The following is a 21,875-nucleotide window of genomic DNA, read 5'->3' as shown; positions in this document are numbered from 1 at the left end:
CCTAATTCCTGGTGCTGGTGGAATGGAAGAATGAGAGACCAGCTTTACAACATCTGCCAACATTGGTGCATCCTTACCAACTGCTGGTCACGGTCTCTTGCTCCAGTTCCAAAGTTCAGATTCTTTTTCTGAGGACTGCAAGTATGATAGACTTCCCCTCGTTGAGATTTTTCTTTGACATCTGCTGAGCTCCTTGGTGCAGAATGTCCTGTTCAGTGAGCTGAAGCTGATAACACTGCCCACTGAAGAGGCAGGATGTTAGTAAGGTAAATAGTGTGTGTAACTCTTATAGAATCATACTGTTATTATCCCCCTAGGTAGGAAAGAAACCCTTGAGAACAAAAGACCTCTTTCAGAACGTAGTTTTCTATCGCTCTTAATTTCATTGTACTACAGACAATGCTGTATGATTCTCAGAACCTTAGAAGAGAAGTGATTCCGGAATTCAGTTTTTCTGAGAAGACAAGTAACACTGTTAGCATTCAAAGTTACCTCCTTGTTCTCCTAACCCTTACATCATCTCCTCAGTCAGGTTCCTTGGAGCCCATTTTACAGATGATGAATAGTTAACAACTTGTCCAAGGTCGTCCTGTGACAAGCACAATAAAATCGGACTCAGGGTAGTTTAGCTTAAACCCTTGAACATCTTCGTCTCACTTAACACTACATACATCAGGCCGGAAGGTTCAGAGCAGCTTGGGTTTGACTTCAGAGTGGACTTGGTGCCTCCTCTATTGAGCACAAAATCAGGGAGCCTAAAAATTCTTAATTAATTTTCATTATACTTTTTCTTTAAAACTTTTGAAGATGGAACGAGTTGATCTTCAATCATCTTTGTCAATGTTCAGTGAAAACCAACCAGCGTAACTCAGTAGGATGAAGAAAATGTGAAGGGAGGAGAATGTTACAGATTCCTCTTTTCCAATTAAAATCCCTCCTGCTGGTTCACATTCACACAATGCCAGCTTTTTTTTTTATTTAAAATTAATCTTAATTGGGTTCATTTTTTTCTAAAGCATTTTACCCTTTTTAAAAATGAGAAAAGATGCATGGGTATTCAGTGTAATTTGGATATACTTCAGTAAATATTGGAAGTAAAAACTACCCACAACAGTAATTATGAAATCAGCAATTAGTAAACTCTGCCATTCTCTTGAAAGAAAATATGTAAACAGATTGGGCTGCAGTGCATTTCAATCATTAGGGTTTTTTGTTTATTTGTTTTGTTTTTATTTAGGCATATACCCTAATTTCACATGCCTTGCTTTACATGAAGGCAATAATTACCACCTGGACTTCACAGAGAATCCATACACTGATAAGAAAATTAAACTTGCAAAGGATGAACTCTTTCCATTGTTAGCAGCCTTTATTCTCACTTTTTTATTCCTAATTTACCCTTTGATATTATCTTAGCTCCTTGTGATTCTACCTTGGTCATCGATACTGTGGGGGAGAGAGGCCCTATGTAACTGGGTATTACCTGAGGAAACACAGAAAAGGCAGCAACAAGTGAGAAGGCTGGCAAATGAGCACATGTACTCCGGCCCAGGACAGTAGAAATTGACAGACACAAAGTTCTGGAAAATGGACCTCCAGGTCTGGCTAGTGAGGAATTGAAATGTCCCTGCCAGGGGAATCCTTGCATCAGCACTTGCTTGCAAGTTTCCAGCATCCTCATAGGAAAGGTTTTAGCCAGGTTGAAGTTTAAAGATGACAAAGAACTGCCCTCTGGATGTTAATCTCTGGAGTACACTGTCCTCAGGAGGGGCTCCTCTCTACGTTGATTACCAGCTGAGGGAATAACTAGCCAGTTCTCACCATTTCTACTTTATCTCTCCTATTTTACTTCTTTAATACCTCCCTACATTGATTGTCCCTGCTGATGATAAGTTATGACCCTTAGGAAAATATGAGGTGTTGTACAACGTATGTGACACAATTCAAACTGATGCACATATATTAAAAAGTTAACAAATCTGGGAAGAAAGTTGACCCAAAGTGAGCATTCTGGACAGTATCTGACTAGAATCCTAACCAGGCCCCTAAAAAACTATCTGGCCCTTGGTATGTAGTTTAATATTTTCAAATATCTAAAAATCACACACACACACACACACACACACACACACACACACACGCACACACACACACACACACACACACACACACACACCTGACTGCAGGGGCCTATTATAAGACTGTGGCTCATGGTTACTCAGGAATACTGTCTAGCAAATTAATAATATTCACTGCTCTATTATTAGGCTTTAGAATCTAGACCATTCTTTGAGGATCAGCCAGTAGATCTACACCAGAACAAAAAGGAGCAGGGACTGAGGGTTATTGACTACTCAGCTTCAGGTGATTCTCTGCCCTTTGGGTAGGAGAGAGAAAAAGACGCCCTGGGAAACTTCTTCTCACAAAAGACACAGGGAGAGAGCAAGGTAAACTATGAGAGGGTAAAGGATAGAGTGAATGCTGGAGTGGTTATAAGCACTGAGACTTCCCTAAAGGAGCCCCTAGAACCTTACTGGGCACACAGACAAACTTAGTCACTCACAGCAGCACCCACACAAAGCATCACAGATGAAAGCTAGAGGAATTCTTCACAAGACACCATTCAGAAAGCTATGAAATCAGAGGCTGAAAGCTTGACTTAATGTTTTAAGAGGGTTTAGTGCTTTTCTGTAAATGAAGCCTGCGTATAACTCAAAATGTTTCTCAGGGGTTGTAGTAATGGAGTTGGAACAAGAGCCACTTGACCTCGCAGAGCTGGCCTAGGCTTCTGAAGACTTCTAGTTAGGAACTTGCAAAGTCTGAGGCACCAAGGAACATTCGTAGTGTGGACTCAGGTTAAGCATGTTGAGCCAACAGGGTTTAGCCTCCAGAAGTCATGCAGGAAGCATGAGATCCAGACCAGTCTTGACAGGCTATACTGTTTGTATATGACTTAAGACAAATTCCTTCACACTTCCAAGTCCACTACCAATGAACAATAAAGTACATCTTGCTGAGATTTAAGTTTCAAAGGGGGCTCCACTGGCTTTTTCTACAGAATAAAATAAAATCATCCGCCCTCTGAATTTAAACACACTTATTTGTCTCCCAGCCACTTCTGCCTAGGTTTTTTCAGTAGCAAAAGTGGTCAATCTTGTCTTGAAAGTCAAGGCATAATAAAAGATATGAAAAGAGCCTGGGGAGAAAAAATGGTCACCTAATTGCACATATCAGGAAATATTAGTTTCACAGTAATGACATATATCTTAAAAAAGAAGAGAGTAATTTCTATGGTTCAAGATTTATGCCTTCTGAGGAAAGGAGAGGGTTATTAGGGAAAGGGGACTAACAGGAAAGAAGAGTAGAAAAGACAACATGGGGATGAATGTGATTACTATATGTGTAGATATATAAATAATAAATATACATAAGTATAAATATATATTAATATGAGTATAGAAACACACATATATATGTATGTATACACATATACATACACACGTGTATCCTTTTCTATAATCAATACAAAAGGGTAATTGTAAAATAAAGAAGGCAAAGGAAGCATATATAGCATACGGCTACTCTTACGTCAACTTGACCCACAAATTAGAGTTGTCGGAAAGAAAGGAGCCTGGTTAAAATGCCTGCATACCATCCAGTTGTAACACCTTTTCTTAGTGATTGATGGGGTAAGGCCCAGCCCTTCGTTGGTGGTGCTATCCCTGGGGTGGTGATCGATCCTGGGTTCTATTAGAAAGCAGGCTGCTCAAGGCATGGGAAGCAAGCCAGGAGGCAGCATCCCTTCATGGGCTCTGCATCAGCTCCCAACTCCACGCTCCTGACTTGGATGAGTTCCTATCCTGACTTCCTTTGGTAAAAGTCACGTGGACATGTAGGTTGAATAAACCCTTTCTCCCCAACTTTGTTTGTTTGTTTTGTTTTGTTTTGTTTTTTTTGGTTATTTTTGCCATAGTGTTTGTTTCCTTGCAGCAATAGGAACCCTGAGACAGTGTTTATGTATGTTTCCGAGTGACATCATTATGGAAAAGATTTCACTTATTTCAGGACACTCCTATCTTTCACAGAAGTCAGCTGATAAGTATCTTCTATAAGACTGAGTGGCTCATCCATCAAGTGAGGTCAGTAAAGCTGTCAAAGGGAATCCTCCTTCCTGCTTGAAAGGCACTAGAAAGCTACAGGTTAAATGAAGCGCTCACTGAGTCCCAGCTGGCCAGCCAGGAACACCGGAGCTTCCCAAGAATCCAGAAATGATTGGCTGCAGACAGAAACTTGTCTGAACTGAGCATTGCCAGATACAAGGTTGGTGGGAAGGAGAGTTAGGCAGAGCTGCAAGCTCAGCAATCCATTCTTGGAAGTTACATAAAAATTACACTTTCCAAGTGATGATTGAGGACATTTTGAAATCATTGAGATTATGGGCTTCAGAGTGAGCCAGGCAACAGGCTATCATTGAAGGCATAGTGATTACAAAGTAACTAATCTAACATCTCTAAAGTCCCCTTTTCTATGCCTTCATTTGTTTCTGGTTTGTTTTTGCAAGGTAAATTTCATTGATTGTTTTGAACTTCAACCCACTTGAATTAAATAACTCAAGAACCTGAGAGACACAGGCGATTTCTAGCATTAAATGAAGTTTTTTAAAGCCACCTTTTGCTATTTTTAAGTTTTATTTTTAATGCAACCGAAAGTCTCTGTATAGTCAAGTGTCTCTCAGATATGTTGCAATGCTTCATACGTTGTGTAATGCTGGTTGAAGATAAGATGCCTTTGCCAGCATTTGTGCTGGCCTCATGGCAGGAATGATTTAAAAATTCCCTTTCCAGCTTTTTGAAAGGTAAGAGGCACTACTGTATCTACAAGCACCACCCTCCAGTCACTGGTGCATGCAGTGGCTTTCTCCCACCTAATGTGGGTGTGTTACAATCTGTTCCCACTTCCCTTTCTTCTTTGTCTCTCTCAACTTCTCTAACCGTCCCAGTCTCAATCACTGAGATATTGAAACTTTCACAAATGTCTTAGCTAAAGATTAGTTTACTTACAATAATAGCCAGAGACATGTATTTTGTGAAAATAAAATAAAGTAAAATGGGCTTTCATTCTTTTGTTTTTGCTTCTTATGATTCCTTGGTAATAGCTGTTTTTACTACAGTAAGTTAGCATTGTAGTTTGGATTTGGAATCAAGTCTTAATCATCAATATGGATTGATTTTTCATATACATAATAATAATTTCTCTTTTGAGAAATATGTAGCAGATGCATATCTCCTAGCCACTTTCTATTGCTGTGAAAACACATCATGACAAAGACATCTTATGAAAGAAAGTATTTATTGGGGCTCTTCATTGCAGGGGGATAAAGTCCATGACCCTCATGTAAGCATACATGGTGCTGGAGCAGTAGCTGAGACCATACATGCTGAGATGGTATCAAGGTAGAGAGAGGAAACTGGGAGTGGTAGCGCTTTTAAGACCCCAGTGGCACACCTCTTCCAGCAAGATCATGTCTCCTAATACTTCCCAAACATTTACATCAACTATGGAACAAGCATTCAAATAGATGAGCCTACAGAGGTCCTTCTCATTCCATACATAAACTATTTCATATAAGGTTATTAATGTTTACAATAAAGTCTTTTGTGTTCATTCCACATAATGAATGTCAACCCTTGTCAGATGTGCACTTGACAACTGTAGTTCTTCTCCTCATTTTGTTGTTTCTCTTGCTGGAGTCATGATTTCATATATTCCATTTTTCTTTTCTTTTCTTTCCCTGTCCCTTCCCTTTCCTTCCTTTCTTTCTTTCTCTCTCTCTCTCTCTCTCTCTCTCTCTCTTTCTTTCTTTCTTTCTTTTTTCTTTTTTTGTTCTTGAGGTGTCAGGGGGTATTGTTCAAATAGAATCTATCATTCCAGTATCCTAAAGTGTTTCCACTTATATTTTCTTCTAGAAGTTTTATAGTTTCCAATCTTAAATTCAAGGCAGTAAGCCATTTTAAGTTGATGCTTGTAATTAGAGGACAGGGCCAATCTGAGTTCATTCTTCAGCAGAGGCATAGGCAATGTCCCAGCAATGCTTATGGGGAAGCCTGCCCTCTCTCCAGTCCACGTTCTTAGCAGTTTTGTGAATAGTCAGTGTACACAGATCCCTGGGTTTACTTCTGTGTTCTGTGTAATGGTCGATCTTGTGAACTGGATTGGAGTGGGAGATATCTAATACATTAGGTAAGTGCACCTCCAGGCACATAGATGAAGGTGTTTCCAGGTATGAATGGGTCAGTATGGGGTGGGGGTGGGGTGTGGGGAGATAGTGCCACCTTAAACTCTGATGCCCCCAGATGGAGTAACAGGGAAAGAAGTGACAGACAGCATGCTAACACAGACCTCCATTCTGCTTCCTGACTCTTGTAATGCAAAGAATTCTGAGCTGCCATGCCCTTTTACAACAAAGGACTGAGACTTATAAAAATTTTGAGCTGAAATATACCTTTCCTCTCATAAGCTGTACCTCAGATATTGTACCAGTGAGGGGAAATCTGATATACTGACCAATCTATTCCATCAGACTTTTAGAATGTCAAACGTCAGGCTCTTCTGATTTCTGCAGCTTTGTAGTATGTTTAGTGGAGCCAGATCCTAAAATTCCTCCTACATTTTTCTTTTTATTCACAGTGACTTTGAGCATTCATGTTTGACAGAGGCATGAGTTGATTTATTCGCCCATGTATAAAATAGAGATTAGAAGTTCATGCCTTTATTTTGTGGGAATTAGAATTTATACAGTGACCTGCATTCTAGAAGCTGGAACAGAAAGATTATAGGGTCCAGACCATCCTAGGCTGCACTGACACCCAATTCCACCTCAGTAATGGTGCACTTACCTACCATATGCAATGGTCTGTGTTCAGTCCCCAGCCTTGCACAATAAACAGTCATTACTACCATAGTTACACATGAAAGTGTTTTATCCAGCAATCAAGGCACAAGTCTCAGTGCCCTATCCTCATGTCTGACTCTTTTTCTCCCATTCCGAGTCTTGTAAGAAGAAGAAACCTGACATGCACTTCTGAATACTTAAAATGCTTTGTGCATTTTAATCCTTGTGTTCTATTACTTCCATTAACCCCATTTTCAGTCTTGCTGCTCAAGGTAAAAACTGACTGAACAAATGCCTCACTGGAAAGAAATGTCTGCAGCCCTTTGTGGTGCGCAAAGGGCCATTAGAAGGGAAAAACTGCCTTCCAGACTATTCATGAGACTTTCACCAAAATAATCACGTGTGAATAATTTCAGGGCCGGGAATCCCAAAGCATTCAACACTAATTACTCTTCCTTGAGATTAAATATTTCTATAGTGTTCTCAGGTCTCAGCACTTTTGTTATCCTAAGCCCTTTGTATATGCATGAAGAGTAACCATGTCTTTCATGACATCTTAGCATAGCATTTGGCTTCTGGGGGCGGGGGGACTTTTGAGAATTTCAGCCCAATTCTTATATGAGAACAGAGTTTCATCTTGACATTTTGACTTGAAGAAAAGCTCCTTAATTAAACATACAGATAAACTTAAGATCCCTTGTCACATCCCAAAAAGATCAGTCACTTTCCCCCCACTCCCCAGAAGCAGAAAGTCCCAAAAAACTTTTCAGCCACTAAACTAAATGGGAATAAGATGTCTTTGGACTATTTCCTGGCAGAGTTTAGTAAAAAGCTTTCTCTTTAATTGGCAGATATAATGTATATGCTCATGGGCTACAGAGTGACTTATGATACATGTATATATTTTGTGTGAATTCAAGCAAATTGATATCCTTTCGGGCTGTTGCTTTGCCATATGAATATTTGAAATCTCTGGTTTGGAATATTATATATAGCACCACATTAACTATAGGAACTGTGAGATAAAATAATAGGCATGGAGAAATTGCCTGTCCTGAACCTCAGGCTCTTTGATTTTTTATCTCTTGCTCTGAGGGTTTCTTGAGTCCTATGATTCTCAGCCTACTGGGCCCTGGGCATGATCTCCATAGCATCCAGAAAATCTTTACTGTAACGGGGGCCTTAGAAATACCAGTATTTCATACAACGTCCTACATTTGAGTATCAGATGTGATGAGCTGAACAACTGTTCCCTTGGTGTCTGGAAACTGCTTAGACTGAGAATTGCTTATAAGAAAGGTTTCAAAGAACAACAAAGACCATTTCAAGTTTTCTGTACAGGAATTGGGTCTCTCCACAGCCACTTTGAATCAGAATCACAAGGAAGACAAGAACCTGCAGGTTTTCAACTGCCAAAGTAGATTCGGTGTCCAAAGGGAAACCAGGTAATGGAATACAAGCATTTCTAAACATGACAAATGATATGGAAAGATACATCAGATATTTTGATTATCAATAATGGATGAAATAAAACCAATTAAGGGAATACCATTTAGTTTTTGGAGTTTTCTAATAGTTATATGTAGAGACAAATAAGTGTTGTGGAACCATCCCCTTTGTGGTCTATGAAAGAAATATTACAGTGTCCACAGAAATAAAAGCAGATATTAGACATAGTAAGTTTATACCATGAATTAGTCTGTAAAACTTTAAAACAATCCATTAGTGAAAATATGAAAGGTGGTTGTTAGAGATAAGTTTAACAATAGAGTCAAATCCACTTTAATCTACATGAAAATATTACAGGGTATTTCAATACATAATATTTATTGGAAAAGTACAGATGAGTTTGTATTGAAACTTAAATCAACAGCAATGCATGCTTCTGTGGTGAGATGTCAGTATGAGAAATAGGAGTTGGACTCTAGTATATTTAGGTTGATTTATACTTTTTCTTGTTAAAAATCACCTTGATTAAAATATGTGTTATATGCTTTATTTTTGGTTATGTCTACATATAGCATGGTATAACAGTGGAATAATAGTAGTATAAAATCACACTGAAAAGCAATGTTCATAATAGATGATGAGAAGGCATTTTAATTTGTTGGCTGGAATTATAGCTGGTGTCAGAATTCTTGCCTATTCTCTCTCTCTCTCTCTCTCTCTCTCTCTCTCTCTCTCTCTCTCCCTCTCTCTCTCTCTCTCGCTCTCCCTCTCTCTCGCTCTCCCTTTCTCTTGCTCTCTCTCACTCTCTGTCTCTCATACACACACATGAGCACACACCTATACAACCTACACATACATCTACACACAGATCTATACATATATACATGTACATACACATATAACACATACCATCTTATATATAATTTTATTTCATCATCACTTTAAATACACTTTATAATATCATTTTTTATCCCTAAGTATAATTTTTAGAAATTCCTATGGTTATTTTCAGTTTTTAAAATGTCCTCATTTTAACCTTCCTAGCATGAATTCTAACAAAACAAGTTAGTATACCGTTCTCTGCTCAGTTCTCTTGCAGTCATGGGGGATGTGTGCACAGGCAATCCCTCTGTCTGGCTCTGGAATTGGGTTCACTGCTAACTTAGCAACCATCTCTCATCAGAGAGAAGGTATCAGTGCATGCTAGTCATTAGCTTCTCCATTTGATGTCTGTACCCAATTAAAAATGGCTGCCATTTTTTATATAAATCCATAAAAATATGACGGCTCTTTCCTTTACTCCCATATGATTTAGGCTTAGCTTCCTTGACTAATGAAATACAGCAGAAAGATTTAAGAGTAAATGTGAGCCTATGCTTCCAGAGAACTGGCCCATCCGTGCTCTCTTGAACTCTTCCACTGTCATATACAATGTCACTTCCATCCATTTTGTTGCTGATAGCAGAATTCTGTTCTTTATAGACAAATTATGTTTAATATATCTATATTTCTTATTTATTAAGTGTACATGCATTTTTAACATTTTTCTCAATTCTATTGCTGTGCCTCTAACCTGATTCTATGTCCTAGCAGCTATAAAAAGGGTCATTTCATTTCCTTTTATGCATACATACATAGAAGTAGGGAACTGGTACTATATAGTAGACCTCTTTTTATGCTTTTCAGGAACTTCCATACTCTTGTATGATTTTGTACTGATTTATACTCCTACCTGAATTGTGTAAGAATGTCTTTTCTCTACATAATACCATCTTTTCCTAGGTTTTTGTTTGCAATAGTTGTTATAATTAGGGTGACACTTCTACAATAGAGGTTTGATTTGTGTTTCCATTATAATTTCTTGAACAGTGTTGACATTTTTAACTTTGTCAATCAATGTGAATATGGGCTGTTTTACTTTATGGATGTGCAGGTCTGTCTGTCTTCGATATCATCATTTATAATTTTGTTAGGGCACCCTTTTGAATCCTTGATTATACTTGCTCCTTAGTACTTTTCAGTGTACCGAGATTGGGAGTGAGGTTGTGCTCAGCAAGCTGCAACAACAACAGCCAGGAGTGGCATGGAAAGCAGCAATCTCCACAGACCCTCTGGGGCTTTCCCATTTATAGTCTCTCCAGATTTGCCAGAATTACAATATCTGCAGCTGGTAAAATCACACCCCTGCTGGTGCACAAAGCATAACATAATCACCTGCTGTGAATTAAAAAAAATTCATGTAACATAATTGATTTTTTTAAGAAATCATAAGTCTCACTATGGAACAATAAATAGTATTGTGTTATTTAATTAGCTCAAGAAACATAAGGGGCTGGAGATATGACTCAACACAAAATGCTTCAACAAAACATGGAGATCTGAATTTAGGGACAGCAGACGACATCTATAAATTCAGAACTAGGGTTTGGGGACAGTTGGATCCCTGGAGCTGGCTGGAAAAATAACCTAAGTGGCTTGTTAGGTTCATTGAGAGACACCTTTGCAAAACCTAAAGTGAAAAGTGAGATGAATAAATCTGTGGTCTTCACAGCAAGAATATCCTTATGCACACATTCATTCACATGTGTACAAACACGGATGTGGCTCATATTGGTAGATAGCTTAGGCATCTCTGTAAAATTCAGAGTTTGATGCCTAGTTCTGCATAAATTCTGGTGTGTTGCAACACTCTTTTAATCTATGCACTCAGAAGCTGAGGGCAGGAAGGTCAAAAGTCTGGTGTCATCTCAAGTTATGGCATGCATGACACCAAACTAGTACATGTGAGACCCAGATAGGAAGACAGAATTTCCCATGGTATGATTTAAAGAGTCCTCCTTTAATTTATACTTCCTATTTTTGTTAACATCACAGAGACTGAAATGCTGTCTTCTTTTCTGGTAAAGTCATCAGTAACAATCACTTAGAAATTTATCCAGGTCCTTTGGCAACTCAATGCTTATTTTAAAGTGTAATGTTTATTTTAAATGTCACTGTTATCTTCATTAATAAGACTAATACAAAGATTTTCTTTTCAAATTGAGCTTTCTTTAAATGGTAACTTTGAGTTATTTTCTAAGTATAAAAATTTAGGAAATCCTATGGGCAGTGGTTTTTTGAGGCATGATTTGTTAACACAGCAAAGCTTTGTGAGGGGTAGATAGGGGTAGGCAAGCCTGCAAATCTTTGGAAACTTGAAAAATTCTAAATGATCTACAGACCTTTCTGTTCTATAACATAAATAAGCTCAGTTAAATTTATAATAGTATCTTTCATGAATAATAAGGTACTGGTAGATATATTAGATGTTTGGAGTTTCAACACAAGCCAATGCAGACACTTTCACATGACTTACACTCTCCTTTGCTGACTGAGTCATCAATATTTGGCCAACACTACCCTATACCAATTTATTCTGGCAAGACATTGATCTAACTTTAATAAAACTATTTGAGTGAATATTCAACATTTTAAATCATATTTGGTAAAAAAAAGAGTAGGCTGATGACATTGATATTTTATGTTTGATCTGATGGTGTTTAAAAATGGGGCTGGAGTGTATTGAACCAGTATTTGGTTTTAATTTGTCTAAATACCAGAAAAATTGTGCAAGACAGCATTACAAGTTGAAACTGTGGCTTGGTGCCCTTTTACTCCTGTATAACACGATATCAAAAACATTTTATCTGCCAATATGTGCTTTCTCTGGTGTCCTTTGACATTTTTGAGTGTCTATCCTCATGCATCATTAGAGGCTCCATGTTGAGTCAATAACACACTTCTCTGTTGTTTTCAGATGCCTCCTAAAGCAAAAGGTTAATGATCAATAAAGTGCACTGAAACGGGGCTTGCTGTTGCCGTAGCTCATCTATTTCTCTTCTCACTCGCTGTCCACTTGCTCCTAATATTTCCTGAGCAGCTTTTGTTTTTTCATTTAATGAAGAGTAACTAATGTGATATTTTCTCTTTAGAAAGTAGCCATCTTTCTAATAGACTCTATCCACGGGGACCAATGATGCTCAAGATGCCTTTCATCTGCCCTGTGACAGTGGTTAACTCACCGTTTGACAATTGTATGCCTTTAAAAATTAAAGGTCGTGCATAAAATCTCTCATTTGCATGAGTTCGCATAGGTTATAAAATTAATGTAAATGCTGTCTGGCTTAGGGAGCTATGACATTAGTAGTATTGAATGATAAGAAATGAATTAAAACAGTCTCTGAAAACTGTCCTAATTTCAGTAGGCGAGATTCTCTACTTAAAACACCCTGTAGTAACTACTAGACAACTCTTAAATCTGATTAATATATAAAGTAAAGTCATAGGATACAAAATCAACATAAAATAGTAGACTTAATATATGGCATCAGTGTCCTCTTAGAAAAATAAATTAAGGAATATACCTTATTTGCAATAGCTCAAAATAGTAAATCCTTAGAAATAAGCCTAACCAAAGAAGTAAAAGAGCTCAATAATGAAAACCTTAATAATACATTGATGAAGGAAATCAAAGAAGACAATAGATGAGTTGAAGGGCTTCCATGATCCTGGGTTGGCAGAATTAATACTATAAATATAGTTAGCCTGTCAAAATTAACATACTTGCTCAATGTAATGACCATCAAAATTCTAATGTTGTATTTCACAGATTGAAAAACTCAATCCAAGAATTCCCATGGAGCCATAGAAGACCAGTAACTGTTAAAGCAGCTCTGAGAATGGATAACCATACTTAACCATCTTAAACTAAATTACAGAGCTCTAGAGACAAAAATATATGGTAAAGGAACAAAACACATGGACCAACAGAGCAGTGTAGAGGACCTGTATAGAAATAAAATAAAATTCCATGGTCACCTAATTTTTATCTAAGATATTTAAAATTCAATATATAAGATATTTAAAACTTATAATTCAGGCAGTGAGGGGGAAAAAAGGTAGCCAATATATCAACACTCATGGCTGGTCTGAATATCTACATGTAAAAGTATGAAATGAGATTAATATATTTCACCTTATACAAAATTCCATCTGAAATGGATCAGAGGCCTTAATTTAAAACCCGAACTAATGAAGCCACTAAAGGAAAACCCTTCAAGACACTGGAGTGGTTCAGAGCTAAAGATGGGACTACAAAAAATTAAAAGTTTCTGCACCACTAAAAAGGTTGTTAGAAAAGGAAATATCCCATAGAGTGAGAAATCTTTAACATCTATACATTACATTAAATTTATTGAGAACTACAGAAATTATACGCCAAAACAATAAAATTGCCAGTTGATATGTGATCTAATGTAATGAATAGTAAGTTTTTAAAAAACAGTCAATAGCCAATAGTCATTTTATCATTTTGTAAGTGTTCAGCAGGGCCTCGAATGATTGCTTAGCAGTTTGGAGGACTAGTTCCTCAAAGGATGCAAACTTGAATCCCAGCACCCACATCTTAACTCACAACTACCTGGGACTCCAATAACTGGGAATCCACTAACTCTTCTGATCTCTATGGGAACAGGACTGCAAGTGGTGTGCATACACATGTGTAAGTAACCCAATCAGACACATAATATTTTTTAAAGTTTAGTGTTCAAAATCCTTAGTGGTCAGACCAATGCAATACTATCTGAGATACCACCTCATCTCAGTCTGATACCTATCATCAATAAATCTGATAACAAAATTGCACTACTGGTAGGAGTGAAAATTAGTAGTCATTATGAAAATGCTTGGCGGCTCCTTTAATTTTTTTCCATCTTTATTAAATTGGGTATTTCTTATTTACATCTCAAATGTTATTCCCTTTCCTGGTTTCCAGGCCTACATCCCCCTAACACCAACCCCTCTCCAATCCCTTATATATGGGTGTTCCCATCCCATACTCCCCCCATTACCTCCCTCCCCACAAGAATCCCATTCACTGGGGACTCAATCTTGGCGAGTACCAAGGCCTTCCCCTTCCACTGGTGCCCTTACTATTCATTGCTACCTATGCAGTTGGAGCTCAGGGTCAGTCCATGTATAGTCTTTGGGTAGTGCTTTAGTCCCTGGAAGCTCAGGTTGGTTAGAATTGTTGTTCATCTTTCCAGCCGACAGGAGCCTGATGTAGATCTCTCCTGAGAGACACAGCCAGAATACAGCAAATACAGAGGCGAATGCCAGCAGCAAACCACTGAACTGAGAATAGGACCCCCGTTGAAGGAATCAGAGAAAGAACTGGAAGAGCTTGAAGGGGCTCGAGACCCCTTATGAACAACAATGCCAAGCAACCAGAGCTTCCAGGGACTAAGCCACTACCTAAAGACTATACATGGACTGACCCTGGACTCCGACCTCATAGGTAGCATTGAATATCCTAGTAAGATCACCAGTGGAAGGAGAAGCCCTGGGTCCTGCTAAGACTGAACCCCCAGTGAACGTGATTGTGGGGGAAGGGCAGCAATGGGGGGAGGGTGGGGAGGGGAACACCCATAAAGAAGGGGAGGGGGAGGGATTAGGGGGATGTTTGCCCGGAAACCGGGAAAGGGAATAACATTCGAAATGTAAATAAGAAATACTCAAGTTAATAAAAAAAATTGTTGTTCATATGGGGCCTCAAGCCCCTTCAGCTCTTTCAGTCCTTTCTCTGATTCCTTCAACGGGGGTCCTGTTCTCAGTTCAGTGGTTTGCTGCTGGTATTCGCCTATGTATTTGGCATATTCTGGCTGTGTCTCTCAGGAGAGATCTACATCCAGCTCCTGTCAGACGGCACTTCTTTGATTCATCCATCTTACCTACCTTGGTGGCTGTAATTGTACAGGCCACATGGGGGACAGGCTATGAATGGGCGTTCATTCAGCCTCTGTTCTAAACTTTGCCTCCCGATCCCCTCCTAAGGGTATTCTTGTTCCCCTTTTGAAGGAGAGAAGCATCCGCATCTTGGTCAATTTTCTTGAGTTTCATGTGTTCTGTGCATCTAGGATAATTCGAGCATTTGAACTAATATCCACTTATCAATGAATGCATACCATGTCCGTTTTTCTATGATTGGGCTACCTCACTCAGGATGATATTTTCCAGTTCTAACCATTTGCCTATAAGTTTCATAAAATCATTGTTTTTGATAGCTGAGTAGTATTCCATTGTGTAGATGTACCACATTTTCTGTATCCATTCCTCTGTTGAAGGGCATTTGGGTTCTTTCCAGTTTCTGGCTATTATAAATAATAGTGTATATTATAATATTATAAAAATATGTGTCGGAGACACCGCCGGAACCTGAAAGAAACAGACCGGATAAACAGTTCTCTGCACCCAAATCCCGTGGGAGGGAGAGCTAAACCTTCAGAGAGGCAGACAAGCCTGGGAAACCAGAAGAGACTGCTCCCTGCACACACATCTCGGACGCCAGAGGAAAAAGCCAAAGACCATCTTGAACCCTGGTGCACTGAAGCTCCCGGAAGGGGCGGCACAGGTCTCCCTGGTTGCTGCCGCTGCAGAGAGCCCCTGGGCAGCACCCCAGGAGCGAACCTGAGCCTCGGGACCACAGGTAAGACCAAATTTTCTGCTGCAAGAAAGCTGCCTGGTGAGCTTCGGACACGGAAGCAGAATTTCTCTAGGAGGCACGGTCTGTGTTTACCGGAAGTCCCACACCCGCGGATCCCGGCCCGCAGCAGCTCTCTGCTCCCAGACCCGGTGAGAGAGAGACCCAACCGCCTGGTCAGGTGGGCACTCCTGAGGCTGCAGAGCGGAAGAGACCACCAACACTGCTCACCCCTGCCCACATCCCTGGCCCAAGAGGAAACTGTATAAGGCCTCTGGGCTCCCGTGGGGGAGGGCCCAGGAGCAGCAGGACTTCTGCGCCTGAGACACCGCCGGAACCTGAAAGAAACAGACCGGATAAACAGTTCTCTGCACCCAAATCCCGTGGGAGGGAGAGCTAAACCTTCAGAGAGGCAGACAAGCCTGGGAAACCAGAAGAGACTGCTCCCTGCACACACATCTCGGACGCCAGAGGAAAAAGCCAAAGACCATCTGGAACCCTGGTGCACTGAAGCTCCCGGAAGGGGCGGCACAGGTCTTCCTGGTTGCTGCCACTGCAGAGAGCCCCTGGGCAGCACCCCAGGAGCGAACCTGAGCCTCGGGACCACAGGTAAGACCAAATTTTCTGCTGCAAGAAAGCTGCCTGGTGAACTCAAGACACAGGCCCACAGGAACAGCTGAAGACCTGTAGAGAGGAAAAACTACACGCCCGAAAGCAGAACACACTGTCCCCATAACTGACTGAAAGAGAGGAAAACAGGTCTACAGCACTCCTGACACACAGGCTTATAGGTCAGTCTAGCCACTGTCAGAAATAGCAGAACAAAGTAACACTAGAGATAATCTGATGGCGAGAGGCAAGCGCAGGAACCCAAGCAACAGAAACCAAGACTGCATGCCATCATCGGAGCCCAATTCTCCCGCCAAAACAAACATGGAATATCCAAACACACCAGAAAAGCAAGATCTAGTTTCAAAATCATATTTGATCATGATGCTGGAGGACTTCAAGAAAGACATGAACACACTTAGGGAAACACAGGAAATCATTAATAAACAAGTAGAGGCCTACAGAGAGGAATGGCAAAAATCCCTGAAAGAATTCCAGGAAAACACAATCAAACAGATGAAGGAATTAAAAATGGAAATAGAAGCAATCAAGAAAGAACACATGGAAACAACCCTGGATATAGAAAACCAAAAGAAGAGACAAGGAGCTGTAGATACAAGCTTCACCAACAGAATACAAGAGATGGAAGAGAGAATCTCAGGAGCAGAAGATTCCATAGAAATCATTGACTCAACTGTCAAAGATAATGTAAAGCGGAAAAAGCTACTGGTCCAAAACATACAGGAAATCCAGGACTCAATGAGAAGATCAAACCTAAGGATAATAGGTATAGAAGAGAGTGAAGACTCCCAGCTCAAAGGACCAGTAAATATCTTCAACAAAATCATAGAAGAAAACTTCCCTAACCTAAAAAAAGAGATACCCATAGGCATACAAGAAGCCTACAGAACTCCAAATAGATTGGACCAGAAAAGAAACACCTCCCGTCACATAATTGTCAAAACACCAAACGCACAAAATAAAGAAAGAATATTAAAAGCAGTAAGGGAAAAAGGTCAAGTAACATATAAAGGGAGACCTATCAGAATCACACCAGACTTCTTGCCAGAAACTATGAAGGCCAGAAGATCCTGGACTGATGTCATACAGACCCTAAGAGAACACAAATGCCAGCCCAGGTTACTGTATCCAGCAAAACTCTCAATTAACATTGATGGAGAAACCAAGATATTCCATGACAAAACCAAATTTACACAATATCTTTCTACAAATCCAGCACTACAAAGGATAATAAATGGTAAAGCCCAACATAAGGAGGCAAGCTATACCCTAGAAGAAGCAAGAAACTAATCGTCTTGGCAACAAAACAAAGAGAATGAAAGCACACAAACATAACCTCACATCCAAATATGAATATAAAGGGAAACAATAATCACTATTCCTTAATATCTCTCAATATCAATGGCCTCAACTCCCCAATAAAAAGACATAGATTAACAAACTGGATACGCAACGAGGACCCTGCATTCTGCTGCCTACAGGAAACACACCTCAGAGATAAAGACAGACACTACCTCAGAGTGAAAGGCTGGAAAACAACTTTCCAAGCAAATGGTCAGAAGAAGCAAGCTGGAGTAGCCATTCTAATATCAAATAAAATCAATTTCCAACTAAAAGTCATCAAACAAGATAAGGAAGGACACTTCATATTCATCAAAGGAAAAATCCACCAAGATGAACTCTCAATCCTAAATATCTATGCCCCAAATACAAGGGCACCTACATACGTAAAAGAAACCTTACTAAAGCTCAAAACACACATTGCACCTCACACAATAATAGTGGGAGATTTCAACACCCCACTCTCATCAATGGACAGATCATGGAAACAGAAATTAAACAGTGATGTCGACAGACTAAGAGAAGTCATGAGCCAAATGGACTTAACGGATATTTATAGAACATTCTATCCTAAAGCAAAAGGATATACCTTCTTCTCAGCTCCTCATGGTACTTTCTCCAAAATTGACCATATAATTGGTCAAAAAACGGGCCTCAACAGGTACAGAAAGATAGAAATAATCCCATGCGTGCTATCGGACCACCACGGCCTAAAACTGGTCTTCAATAACAATAAGGGAAGAATGCCCACATATACGTGGAAATTGAACAATGCTCTACTCAATGATAACCTGGTCAAGGAAGAAATAAAGAAAGAAATTAAAAACTTTTTAGAATTTAATGAAAATGAAGATACAACATACTCAAACTTATGGGACACAATGAAAGCTGTGCTAAGAGGAAAACTCATAGCGCTGAGTGCCTGCAGAAAGAAACAGGAAAGAGCATATGTCAGCAGCTTGACAGCACACCTAAAAGCTCTAGAACAAAAAGAAGCAAATACACCCAGGAGGAGTAGAAGGCAGGAAATAATCAAACTCAGAGCGGAAATCAACCAAGTAGAAACAAAAAGGACCATAGAAAGAATCAACAGGACCAAAAGTTGGTTCTTTGAGAAAATCAACAAGATAGATAAACCCTTAGCCAGACTAACGAGAGGACACAGAGAGTGCGTCCAAATTAACAAAATCAGAAATGAAAAGGGAGACATAACTACAGATTCAGAGGAAATTCAAAAAATCATCAGATCTTACTATAAAAACCTATATTCAACAAAATTTGAAAATCTTCAGGAAATGGACAATTTCCTAGACAGATACCAGGTATCAAAGTTAAATCAGGAACAGATAAACCAGTTAAATAACCCCATAACTCCTAAGGAAATAGAAGCAGTCATTAAAGGTCTCCCAACCAAAAAGAGCCCAGGTCCAGATGGGTTTAGTGCAGAATTCTATCAAACCTTCATAGAAGACCTCATACCAATATTATCCAAACTATTCCACAAAATTGAAACAGATGGATCCCTACCGAATTCCTTCTACGAATCTACAATTACTCTTATACCTAAACCACACAAAGACACAACAAAGAAAGAGAACTTCAGACCAATTTCCCTTATGAATATCGACGCAAAAATACTCAATAAAATTCTGGCAAACCGAATTCAAGAGCACATCAAAACAATCATCCACCATGATCAAGTAGGCTTCATCCCAGGCATGCAGGGATGGTTTAATATACGGAAAACCATCAACGTGATCCATTATATAAACAAACTGAAAGAACAGAACCACATGATCATTTCATTAGATGCTGAGAAAGCATTTGACAAAATTCAACACCCCTTCATGATAAAAGTCCTGGAAAGAATAGGAATTCAAGGCCCATACCTAAACATAGTAAAAGCCATATACAGCAAACCAGTTGCTAACATTAAACTAAATGGAGAGAAACTTGAAGCAATCCCACTAAAATCAGGGACTAGACAAGGCTGCGACTCTCTCCCTACTTATTCAATATAGTTCTTGAAGTTCTAGCCAGAGCAATCAGACAACAAAAGGAGATCAAAGGGATACAGATCGGAAAAGAAGAGGTCAAAATATCACTATTTGCAGATGATATGATAGTATATTTAAGTGATCCCAAAAGTTCCACCAGAGAACTACTAAAGCTGATAAACAACTTCAGCAAAGTGGCTGGGTATAAAATTAACTCAAATAAATCAGTTGCCTTCCTCTATACAAAAGAGAAACAAGCCGAGAAAGAAATTAGGAAAACGACACCCTTCATAATAGACCCAAATAATATAAAGTACCTCGGTGTGACTTTAACCAAGCAAGTAAAAGATCTGTACAATAAGAACTTCAAGACACTGAAGAAAGAAATTGAAGAAGACTTCAGAAGATGGAAAGATCTCCCATGCTCATGGATTGGCAGGATTAATATAGTAAAAATGGCCATTTTACCAAAAGCAATCTACAGATTCAATGCAATCCCCATCAAAATACCAATCCAATTCTTCAAAGAGTTAGACAGAACAATTTGCAAATTCATCTGGAATAACAAAAAACCCAGGATAGCTAAAGCTATCCTCAACAATAAAAGGACTTCAGGGGGAATCACTATCCCTGAACTCAAGCAGTATTACAGAGCAATAGTGATAAAAACTGCATGGTATTGGTACAGAGACAGACAGATAGACCAATGGAATAGAATTGAAGACCCAGAAATGAACCCACACACCTATGGTCACTTGATTTTTGACAAAGGAGCCAAAACCATCCAATGGAAAAAAGATAGCATTTTCAGCAAATGGTGCTGGTTCAACTGGAGGTCAACATGTAGAAGAATGCAGATCGATCCATGCTTATCACCCTGTACAAAGCTTAAGTCGAAGTGGATCAAGGACCTCCACATCAAACCAGACACACTCAAACTAATAGAAGAAAAACTAGGGAAGCATCTGGAACACATGGGCACTGGAAAAAATTTCCTGAACAAAACACCAATGGCTTATGCTCTAAGATCAAGAATTGACAAATGGGATCTCATAAAACTGCAAAGCTTCTGTAAGGCAAAGGACACTGTGGTTAGGACAAAACGGCAACCAACAGATTGGGAAAAGATCTTTACCAACCCTACAACAGATAGAGGCCTTATATCCAAAATATACAAAGAACTCAAGAAGTTAGACCGCAGGGAAACAAATAACCCTATTAAAAAATGGGGTTCAGAGCTAAACAAAGAATTCACAGCTGAGGAATGCCGAATGGCTGAGAAACACCTAAAGAAATGTTCAACATCTTTAGTCATAAGGGAAATGCAAATCAAAACAACCCTGAGATTTCACCTCACACCAGTGCGATTGGCTAAGATCAAAAACTCAGGTGACAGCAGATGCTGGCGAGGTTGTGGAGAAAGAGGAACACTCCTCCATTGTTGGTGGGATTGCAGACTGGTAAAACCATTCTGGAAATCAGTCTGGAGGTTCCTCAGAAAATTGGACATTGAACTGCCTGAGGATCCAGCTATACCTCTCTTGGGCATATACCCAAAAGATGCCTCAACATATAAAAGAGACACGTGCTCCACTATGTTCATCGCAGCCTTATTTATAATAGCCAGAAAATGGAAAGAACCCAGATGCCCTTCAACAGAGGAATGGATACAGAAAATGTGGTACATCTACACAATGGAATACTACTCAGCTATCAAAAACAACGAGTTTATGAAATTCGTAGGCAAATGGTTGGAACTGGAAAATATCATCCTGAGTGAACTAACCCAATCACAGAAAGACATACATGGTATGCACTCATTGATAAGTGGCTATTAGCCCAAATGCTTGAATTACCCTAGATCCCTAGAACAAACGAAACTCAAGACGGATGATCAAAATGTGAATGCTTCACTCCTTCTTTAAATGAGGAAAAAGAATACCCTTGGCAGGGAAGGGAGAGGCAAAGATTAAAACAGAGACTGAAGGAACACCCATTCAGAGCCTGTCCCACATTTGGCCCATACATATACAGCCACCCAATTGGACTA

This window comes from Rattus norvegicus, chromosome 4 (assembly GCF_021556685.1).
Source record: "Rattus norvegicus strain SHRSP/BbbUtx chromosome 4, alternate assembly SHRSP_T2T, whole genome shotgun sequence".
NCBI classification, from domain to species: Eukaryota; Metazoa; Chordata; class Mammalia; order Rodentia; family Muridae; genus Rattus; species Rattus norvegicus.
Note: the sequence above shows the minus strand (reverse complement) of the source record.